Raw genomic sequence first — 10,116 nt, 5'->3', positions numbered from 1 at the left:
GAGGGAGATTTCTTCAGAGAGAGACTTTTCTTTAACGTTTGAAATAGGGCGGGCTGGGGACGGGATGGGGAAATATACGACACAATCGCGATGTACCATCCATTGATCTACACTGCAGTCCATTATTGACTTTAGATTCAAGGTTAAATCTCTTCTTGTAAACAATGCTTTTATTTTTAGGCCTAAATAGTATTAAAGTATTTCCTAAGACGTCTATCCTTGTTATATATATTCTTTTTTCTTATTTAAAATTATTTAAATATTGCGCATAAGATATACAGATTGAGTCAGGCGGAAAAGTACATGGTTTGAGGTGGCGATTCTGAACAAAAATGTTATATGAGCAATGTCCTGTTCTTATCGGTGTCGGAAAAAACTAATGAAAGCAATGAGGAACGGGAAAAGTGCAGTAGTAGTCAATTAAAGCATTGTTACCTTATGTTCTCTTTAATTGTGTAATTGTGTAATTGTATTTTCTTTACAGAACATGTTCAAAAAGTCTACCGTCAACTTCACTGCACTTTGCAAATCCTGTATACAGCTGCGGTATTGCTGATCTGAGCTAATTCGAACACTCCTTTACTTGAGCACGAGCATGTAAAATGCGAGCGAGAAGTTCCTTCCTTGTTTCCACTTCGCGCTTGTAGACTTTGCTATTAAGCCAACCCCACACACAGTTACCCAATGGACTAAAGGCGGGTGACCTCGGTAGCCAAGAAATGACTCCATCGCGACCGATGCAACAACCAGGATACGTTTATTTGATCCTACTACAATCTAATGTCGTTTTGGTTGCGTCCGCAAGTGAGTGTTGATGAGGGACATCAATCTGACGCCAGTGATTTTCAAACAGCTGTATATCAGGTACTGATAAAAACAGGGCATATGTTTATATAAACTTTTCGACACAGTACACACATTGAATAATAATAATAATAATAATAATAATAATAGTAATCATCATCATAAAATAATACATAAAGTTCCGTAATTAATAAGTGAACCTAATTATCCATTACAACCCACATGTGTTAAGGCCCTACAAAAGTTTCACATTGATACTGATATCCTTTCACTTCACTCTCATCTCACTCACTGCACTGACACTATGACACATTTCACTGACACTTTAGAACACATTTCACTGACACCATATAACACATTTCAGTGACACTATAGATGCCACTATAAATTATCACTGATCGAACCTATTCACTGCCATTGTAAACCATAACTTCACTGACTCACCACGCTTCATTGATATAAGAGTTCAAATAAGGCAAACAATACACCCTTATTCATACTTATAAATAGAACTACATTAAACTCAAAATTTGTAGTCTAAGACCCTCTTACAAGCTATTTTAAAATAAGTTACAATTCAAACCAAGTGAATAACTCTTCAGGCTAAGTAAATACATGTCACCTTAAGTAATGTAACGTCTTTTTTTAATTTACACTTTATACACAAATTTTAAATTTATTTTTATATCTCCTTAAGGGGTTAGGTATAGCTTACAGCTGTAAAATGTTTGGAAATATTCAACATTTTTTCCCACCATTACTGTATTTTTTCCAATAATGAAAATTTGTGTGTGTAAAACACTGTCCTTCTGCTATATGAAAACAATATTTTTATGGTGGCAGTTCACTGTGCAGTGATGTAGCGTTTCCCTCATAACTCATAAACTTGTTAACTTTTTCATGTTTTCTCGCTTTTATTTTATTGCTGAAACTAATGTTTACAATAACATGCTCTTTCTACTACATTCCTTAATAAACAATATTTTCTTTTATTTTGTGTAAGAAAATACTGATATTTGACAATTTTTTAAAAGCAATTTATTTTTTATCGGGCAATCTTTCAAAGGTAGAGAAGTGATTTCGCATCATATTGTAGATATGACATGTATAAATAAAAACGAAAACTTTTATTACAGAATGTTGGATAGTTTTTAGTTATGACGGAAACGCTTCATCACTGCACAGTGAACTGCCACAATTTTGTCCCTAATCTTCTTTTTTTGGTCGCAGTTTTGCTCCTCACCTGAAGACCTCTTGTCCTCTTTGTCTTCAATGCTGACGCCGCAGAAATTTCCGCTGATTATAAATATAGTTTTTATTAAAAAATTGAACATGAACGGAAGTACGTCGCATTTCATTCACTCTGACAATGTAATAAATGTGTAATTATTGAATGTAAGTTCTATAAGCAGAATTTTCATTGTAATATTAAACTTAAACGGAAGTAGGTAGTATTTAACTTTCTCTGGATATAAAATAAATGTGCAACGTTTAAATAATAATAATAATAATAATAATAATAATAATAATAATAATAATAATAATAATAATAATAATAGTAATAATAATAACAGTAATAATAATAATAATAATAATTTCTTCTTGTATTGCCCTTGTATTGCTGTCACCAACACCACGTAGACCATCTGGGGTCATCTCCTCCATTATACAACGGCAACCTAGTGTTGGAGCTTAGTAGTTAGTAGTTTTAGCAGTAGTAGTTTTGTCATGTCCTTTGTCACTAGTTTTTTTCCTTTTTACCTTTCTTTTAGTTTTCTATCGCGGTATTATAACACTTGTTCATTTTTTCAGTTCCCCACCCCCTCCTTTTGTGTCTCTTTCATCTATTTTTTAGCAACTTCACGCCCATCTTCTTTATTCCGTTTGGTTTAGTGCCAACTTACTGCTAATGACTTCGGGTTTTTCTTAATTATAATCTCTACCGTAGCTAGGAATCAACGATCAGTCATACAGAATAGCTGTACGTAACGATCCCAACAGTAGTTTTTTTTTTCCTCTTCTCTCCTTCCTTCCTTCCTTCCACCTGAAGATGAAGGGAGAACCATCCTTCGAAACGTTGTTTCTTAATTTTTGATTGTGACAACCTGCAATGGAAAAAGTCCAAACCCCTCACCTAAACATTAACAATTGAGCATTGCTTTCCAACCCCTCATTTAGATTTACATGCTTGTAATTCATGGACTATATTTTGCCATTGAAGTTCCATTACCAATACACGAATTTAAATTATATATATTGTTCTGTAATTTTTTGTAGTTCTTTGAAGATTAATAATTGTGTTAAGTAAAATTATTGGACTTTCGGATATACCTTTATAAATAATATAAAATTTGTCACCATACACAAGTATTTAGACGCAACTTTAAGATTGATGTTTGGATACGTACTAGAGTGTTTAACTGGATAGTTAATTAAATGGCATGTACCGAAATAATTAGCTAGCCACTTAGTAGTTACATTATTTGGTCTGCTGATTAAATACCTAATTACTTAGGCGATTGATTATTTCACTGCATGGATTAGTAGGGATTTCCTTACATGGGATATCAGGTTGCTAATTCATTAGCTTGATGGTTATGTTAAGTGCCCACCTGCATACTGCATTTCGCTGCAATTCCTGTCATACCGAAAGCCAGCGGTTACACTTCGATGCAAATCTGATGTAATGATTAAGGGCTATTAGATACCACAATAACAACCAAGTCGCACTATCTAACATTGCGTGAAAGCCACGATCATGGGTTCGAATCCCTACTAAGTTACCGGCGTTTGTCTTTTGTTAAAGCTAGCCTATTATTTTTGCTGTTTTTTCTTACCTTCTTACCTGTAATTCATTGAATAAATGCCATTAGTAAGTCGCTTTTCTTGCATTGTATAAAGCATGAGTCCAAACTTCAGACACCACCTCGGAACTTCGGTAATTTCCGTATTCACCTGCTTCGTAGAACACTCACTGGATGAAATTTGTACTACAGGATATTGAGATGGTTCCCTTATTACCGCACAGTGATGAAAATGAAAATCAATTGCACATGAAGTGTAGAGTAATAGCAAAGAAAGTTGTAGCACCTCGGGAAAAACCGTGTTTTTCCATCAAATATTTCAGTGGCAATGAGACATTCAGAGGCTTGAACTCAGGGTTCTAGCATAGTGCCATAATTGTTGGTATAATTGAAGACCTTCCCGGAATGAAGGTGTAATCAAAAATCTATAATACTTATTTCAGGAGGAAAGAAAATAATTTCTAAGTTATATTTCGTTAGGCCTATATTTACTTGCAGAACCATTTGATTAATTATGGATACACGTTTATTCAGCTGCTGGATGCAATCATTTATTGTTTTAAATAAATGCCTCCAAATGACTTTTTCCTCCTGAGTTACATATTTCACTAATTTGATGTTATATCCTTTTTTCAGGGAGGTCTTCAATTGTACGTCGAGTGATTTTAATAAATTTATGAGCAATTGTTGTGTTTAACATCGATCATGAGATCCGCCAGCACATCATTGTGACATGACTTTGCTCATCTGTTTCATTTATGTCATGAGTGAACTGATAAATTATGGAATTCTAGAGAAGAAACTAAAATTTCGCCCAGAAAATCCATCTCAACATCGTATTTCCTTATCACATAATACAGTCTGAGGCGGTGGGATTTAAGCAGTTGTTCCCGGCACAGACATTCAACGCTATAATTTTCTTTTCGTGTTAATATTAGTATGATCTGTTTTATATTAGATGGCCGCACGACATTCTACTGATATCATGTGATTTAGTTCCATTATTTCTTATCTAAAACACTTGGTATTCCCAAATAAATATAGATGCAAGTACAAAAAGGGCATTTGTACGATAGTGTGAGAACAAAAATAAGGAATAAATGTTAAAATAATTATAGTAACTAGCAACATGGACACAGAAGAATATAACATATAAAATGTATGTTTATTAGCATTTCCTCCTTACTTGCAGTTGGATTTACCTTTGATATCAGAGAAGAAGCAACACTTTAAGCACTTTTACAATTGACAGATTCAACCAAAACGTTACTAAATTCGTCACTAAATATTACCTCTTATGGTTGAGTACAAAAACATTATTCTTAATGGAATTCAACATTAAATATAAAGATTAATTATGATATAGAATATAATAAATACTTTCGATTGTTTAGAAAACAAGATATCACACACGAGAAACTCTTATATGGATTATAAATAGAAAAAACTCCGACACACAATGTGATATCTGAAGTAACTGCGAGACAATGGCCGGGTGACTAATATTTCAGGAGCTGGAGAAAATTCCGTGTCACCTGTGTGCCTGAGGGCATCTTCCACAGCTTCTTGTAACTCTTCTACAGTGACTTACCGGTTATTACTCTGACTGAATGGTTATCAGATTATAAACACGCCAATACAAATCTCCTCGAAATAAAGCGGGGTACAGTGTTCAAAATGTCGCATATACTTACTTACAAATTTAAAATTGTTTTAACTAAATTAAACACATTGAAACTCCTGATAGTCTCATATTTTCTATGTTAATTAAGAATGCTTCCGCTATTTCCCTCAGGTTTAGTTATGTATTCCGGCTTTCCGTGCTGAAATATCACTATTACTCCATTAATCAATACCACTTTAACGTACATGATTCACCTAGGGGGAAACTTGTAAGAGAAGAATGACGTACAAGGTTCTGCACGTTGCCCTAAAGGGAACGCTTATGGTCAATCGACGTCAATCAAAGTACCTGCCATTGGAAAAAAAAAATAACGTTCAAATTGTTTGGATTTCCATTGATATCGTTTTAATGTAAAGGTAAAGCAATTTTAATTAATGAAAAACCAACATCAGATAATGCCCTTTCGAACATTTACACACGGCTACTTATGGAAAACGATACTGGTCTGACGATGAAAGAGTAATGCAAGAGAGAAAATTTCTCTCAGGCACCGGGATTTGAACCCGGGTTTTCAGCTCTACGTGCCGATGCTTTATCCACTAAGCCACACCGGATACCCATCCCGGTGTCGGACAGAATCGTCTCAGTTTTAAGTTCCAACTCTTGGGTTCCCTCTAGTGGCAGCCCTCTGCACTACGTCATAGATGTCTATGAACGTAGGACTGAAGTCCACACATGTGCTGAGGTGCACTCGTTATGAGTGACTAATTGGTCGGTGTGGCTTAGTGGATAAAGCATCAGTACGTAGAGCTGAAAACCCTGGTTCAAATCACGGTGCCGGAGAGAATTTTTCTCTGTTCCATTACTCTTGCATCGTATGATGACGCAGAATATCTGCATGGAAATATCATATGTAATTCGGTACATTAAAATAATATATAATACTGGTCTGTATAAATTTACCTGTCAATATGAACCGCTACCAGAAGTGGTAAGTTTAAATTATGGATTAAATATTTCGTTCTGCTAATACTTGAAATGTCTTTTTACTTGATCTTAACGGAGACAAACTAGGTTCGTACAACTTTTACTACAGTAAGGACAGATTGGTAACTTGTAAGTCACAATTTAACTACATCAGTATATAATATGAATTGTGTTGTACTATGGCTGAACACCAGGTTCAGACAGAATTCACCAGTGTCTATTAAGTCTAAATTATTGTGAAATAATTGAGATTTAAATATAACAATCTGTTTGAAGTAACATAACCATTGTAATATATAGAATGAGAGCAAGTCATTTGCGAAATTACAGATAAGTGCTTCTGAATAGCAATTTTCTAAGTACAGTAAAGAGTAATGACTAATTCAGTTACATACTAAGTAGAAATACAACTGAAACCTCCGTCAAGAAGAAATTTTGGTTTTGTGGAAAACAATAGCCTACTTGAAATATTTTATTCACAAAACATATTTATCATCGTAAGGCAGCAAAGACTCGCAAAATTTAATAACAAAGCATATAGTTTTAATGCGCTAGAACACTGATACTTTTAATGTCGATCTTAAAATCACATAGGACAAATTTTCTAGCGTAAATTGCAAATCTTGGGACTTTCAGTGGCGTATGTGCAAGAAAGCAATGTGGAAGTTCGGAACCAGTTTTATTTAATGATAGCATTATCTTTTGTGCCTGACTACAACAATGAGGCCTTCGATAACTTAAACAGTCGGATGACTTCCAAGCGCCCATTCTTCAACATATGAAGGACAGAGGTATAGGCTTCCAGAGGCCATTGTTCTCAGTACCGACTTGGAACTGCTACTAACGGGTTGTTGCCGGTCTCCCACGAACAACGAATCCAGTAGAAGGGTGGCATTATAGGCTAAAGTAATAATGGGAAAGCCACTCGCTTCATTCACCGAATTCCTTCAGAAGTTACAGAATGAAGACGAGGAAATCACATGACAGATGCAGCGTTTGGATGCCGGGGGTTCACCTAAGAAGAGAAAAAAAACTACACGGAAACTGATCGTAAAATCCAGAGGATTATGTCTCTATATGAGGAATACAAAACCAATGCTCAAATCTTGGAGTACCTACGTGCATTGGGATATGCTGTAGCCGGTAATATATGGTAAAATTCATTTTCAAAAGTAATGAAGTACTTTGAAAACCTACATCTTGTTTCATCCTGTAACGGGAGATGGCCTGTGACTAAATTAATAATAATAATAATAATAATAATAATAATAATAATAATAATAATAATGAAAATAATATATTTATTCTGGCGAAGTTAAGGTCATAGGTGTTCTCTTCCACTTAGCCAGAAATAAAACCGGCTGATAAAATTTGCAGTAATATAAATTAATGCTTATAGTCTACTATTTAAAGAACACTAAAAATTGATATAGTGTTACAAGCACAAGTTGAGTAAAATAATGTAAACATACTAAATTAAGTACGTGATCAGGAAGAGTTATGACTTAATTAGGTGTGTGCCCAAAGCCTTTTGTAACGTAATGTCGCGTGACAAATTTACAATGGAAAGAAGTAGTAACTTCTTGTTATTCGTTTAAATACGAGTTCCCTTAAATGAAATATCACTTATAATGTCCATGTGCTGCTATTTTTATCATTACAAATTTTAACTTCATAAATATATGATTAGTAATTTTTACATGTTTGTTGTTTATTGACGTAAGTCTTATTATAATAATTCTGTTATTGTATAATTAGCTATTTTGTTAAAATTTGTTTATTAAGTATCATGTTAACTTTTAGATAATTAAAATATTGCTTGGAAAATGTTCCTTCGATAAGATGCCTTCAATAGTAAACGAAAAATATCATTATGGAGGAAATATTGAACACTTGTAGATTAAGAAACTGGCATCCCACCATTACGTAGACTGGAGTTTCATTCCAAACAGATCTCATGGCGATGGATATAATTTCTATATTTTCATCCATCATTATTGTTGTATAACCATCTCATTGGGTTTAATCAGACTGTACAGTTCATTAGTGTCATTAAGCAAATACGATTTGATTGATATGTTTAGAAAATCTGTTAAAAAGTTTAAGATTTAGATAAAGAATTCTGTGAAAGATTTCTTACAGTGTGGAATCAAAAATTTGTGTTGGTAGTAAGGCTGTTGGAAAGGGAAATGAATGCCTAAGACTCGTTGTTTTTCTCCTGTTCCCCACCATCCATTTCGTTGCTCGCATCTCTCTGCGTCCCACAGGGCCACATACATCTGCCACTTTGATGCCGCCACTGTTAGCTCTTCCAATTCCTTTGCTCCTCCTTCACGGTGGTCGCGGGACAGTTTCTAATAACCTCCAGAAGGAAGAACTACTTCTTCCACAGATCTTAATATTATGAAGAACAAGGAGCCCTGAAACACAACAAATAATTGACTTCAATTCAGCGGTCGTCTAGTGGTTATCATTCTTTATTCTGCGCCTAAAATACAGAGGTCTAGTTCCGATGGAGGGAATGCACCTTTCATTGAACGAAGAACTGTTGCCGTTGTTTTCAAGAAATAGAAATAGATATTTAATTTTTAAACAAAATTAAAATAGACAAGAATCCTAATTCCGGCTCACTATTAAGCCATCTCCAACGCCTAACAACATTGTCACAAGGAAAATATTTATCGAAAAATATGAAAGAGAAGAGCGGAAATATGAAGATTCATATGTTATTTATCTATAATCTACTATCTGAAATGAGACCTACCAATGTACGTGAATCAGAAGCACAGATTAAATAAAAATAAGTAATAATAATCAATTTATTTATCTCTTTTGCACAAAATTTAAAACTATATAATTTATAATCAGTTCACTCTTAAGAAAGTCAAATCTTGTACTCCGTAGTGTTCTTAGAAACGTAGAAGTAAAATTATATACATTAAGAACATTGAGATAATATAGAAATATAAAACATCGTATATTACAAAATGAAATACGATTAATTACACTGAACAACAAGAGTTTAGCTTCGACTAAAAACAATGTGTCCATTATGATTTGGTGTGCGCTGAATCCGAAAATGCATCTCTTTTCTTCGTATCACGTAAGGTTTTTAAGCTATACTATGATTTCACTTTTCGATAAGCTCCCCCCAATAAACATCTGGGTGTTGTAAACGAAAACAAAAGCTAATGCATTTTGTGAGTTTATGACCCATTTATGGTTTCTTATGATTGTTGGCATGTTTTTTTGTACTTGTAATAAGTAAACATATTGATCCCTTCTAATAAGTTAATTTCATAACAATTCGAAGTAAGTAAACAAATCTGACTTTCAGGTAGTAGCTCCCTGTAAAGCAGGTTTGAATAATTTCGAGGAAAAATTGTTCCGGAGCCGGGAATCGATCCCGGGACCCTTCGCTTAGCGCGCGAACGCTCTACCGACTGAGCTACCCTAGGAACTATACACGACAACGTCACAATTTTTCCTCTTATAACCACACAACTCAAATGAGCGGACAAGACGCCAGAACTCAACTATGAGTGCACACAATATTGTGTGATTAATTTGTGGCTTTCTGTTACGTACCTCCAGTAACGAATGTATTATACAAATCTCACTTTCAGGTAGTAGCTCCCTGTAAAGCAGGTTTGAATAATTTCCTTGAAAAAAGCGTTGGCGCACTGGAAAAATTTTTCCCTTAAAATTTTCAGACACAAGGCTGTAAAATATCATTGCCTGATATCACCAGATACGGACTACACTTCGCGTGTACCTTACAGTGATGAAGAAAAGAACAGAAAATGTAAACAATTAGTGTAAACGTGCGGAAATGTACTTTCTGTTATGCATGTTTACTGGTTAATTACTTTAAAATTTAAAGTCGGAGGCACATAT

The 10,116-nt window shown here is 34.4% G+C and overlaps 1 non-coding gene across 1 annotated transcript; it reads right to left on the bottom strand.

Moving 5' to 3' along the window:
- Positions 1 to 9,604: 9,604 nt before the first annotated feature.
- Positions 9,605 to 9,678, bottom strand: TRNAS-GCU (transfer RNA serine (anticodon GCU)). Its single transcript has one exon. It is a non-coding gene; the product is annotated as a tRNA-Ser (tRNA).
- Between the last annotated feature and the right edge of the window lie 438 nt (positions 9,679 to 10,116).

Source organism: Periplaneta americana, chromosome 12 (assembly GCF_040183065.1).
Source record: "Periplaneta americana isolate PAMFEO1 chromosome 12, P.americana_PAMFEO1_priV1, whole genome shotgun sequence".
Classification (NCBI taxonomy): Eukaryota; Metazoa; Arthropoda; class Insecta; order Blattodea; family Blattidae; genus Periplaneta; species Periplaneta americana.
The sequence above is the reverse complement of the archived record's forward strand: the minus strand, read 5'-3'. Positions and strand labels throughout refer to the sequence as shown.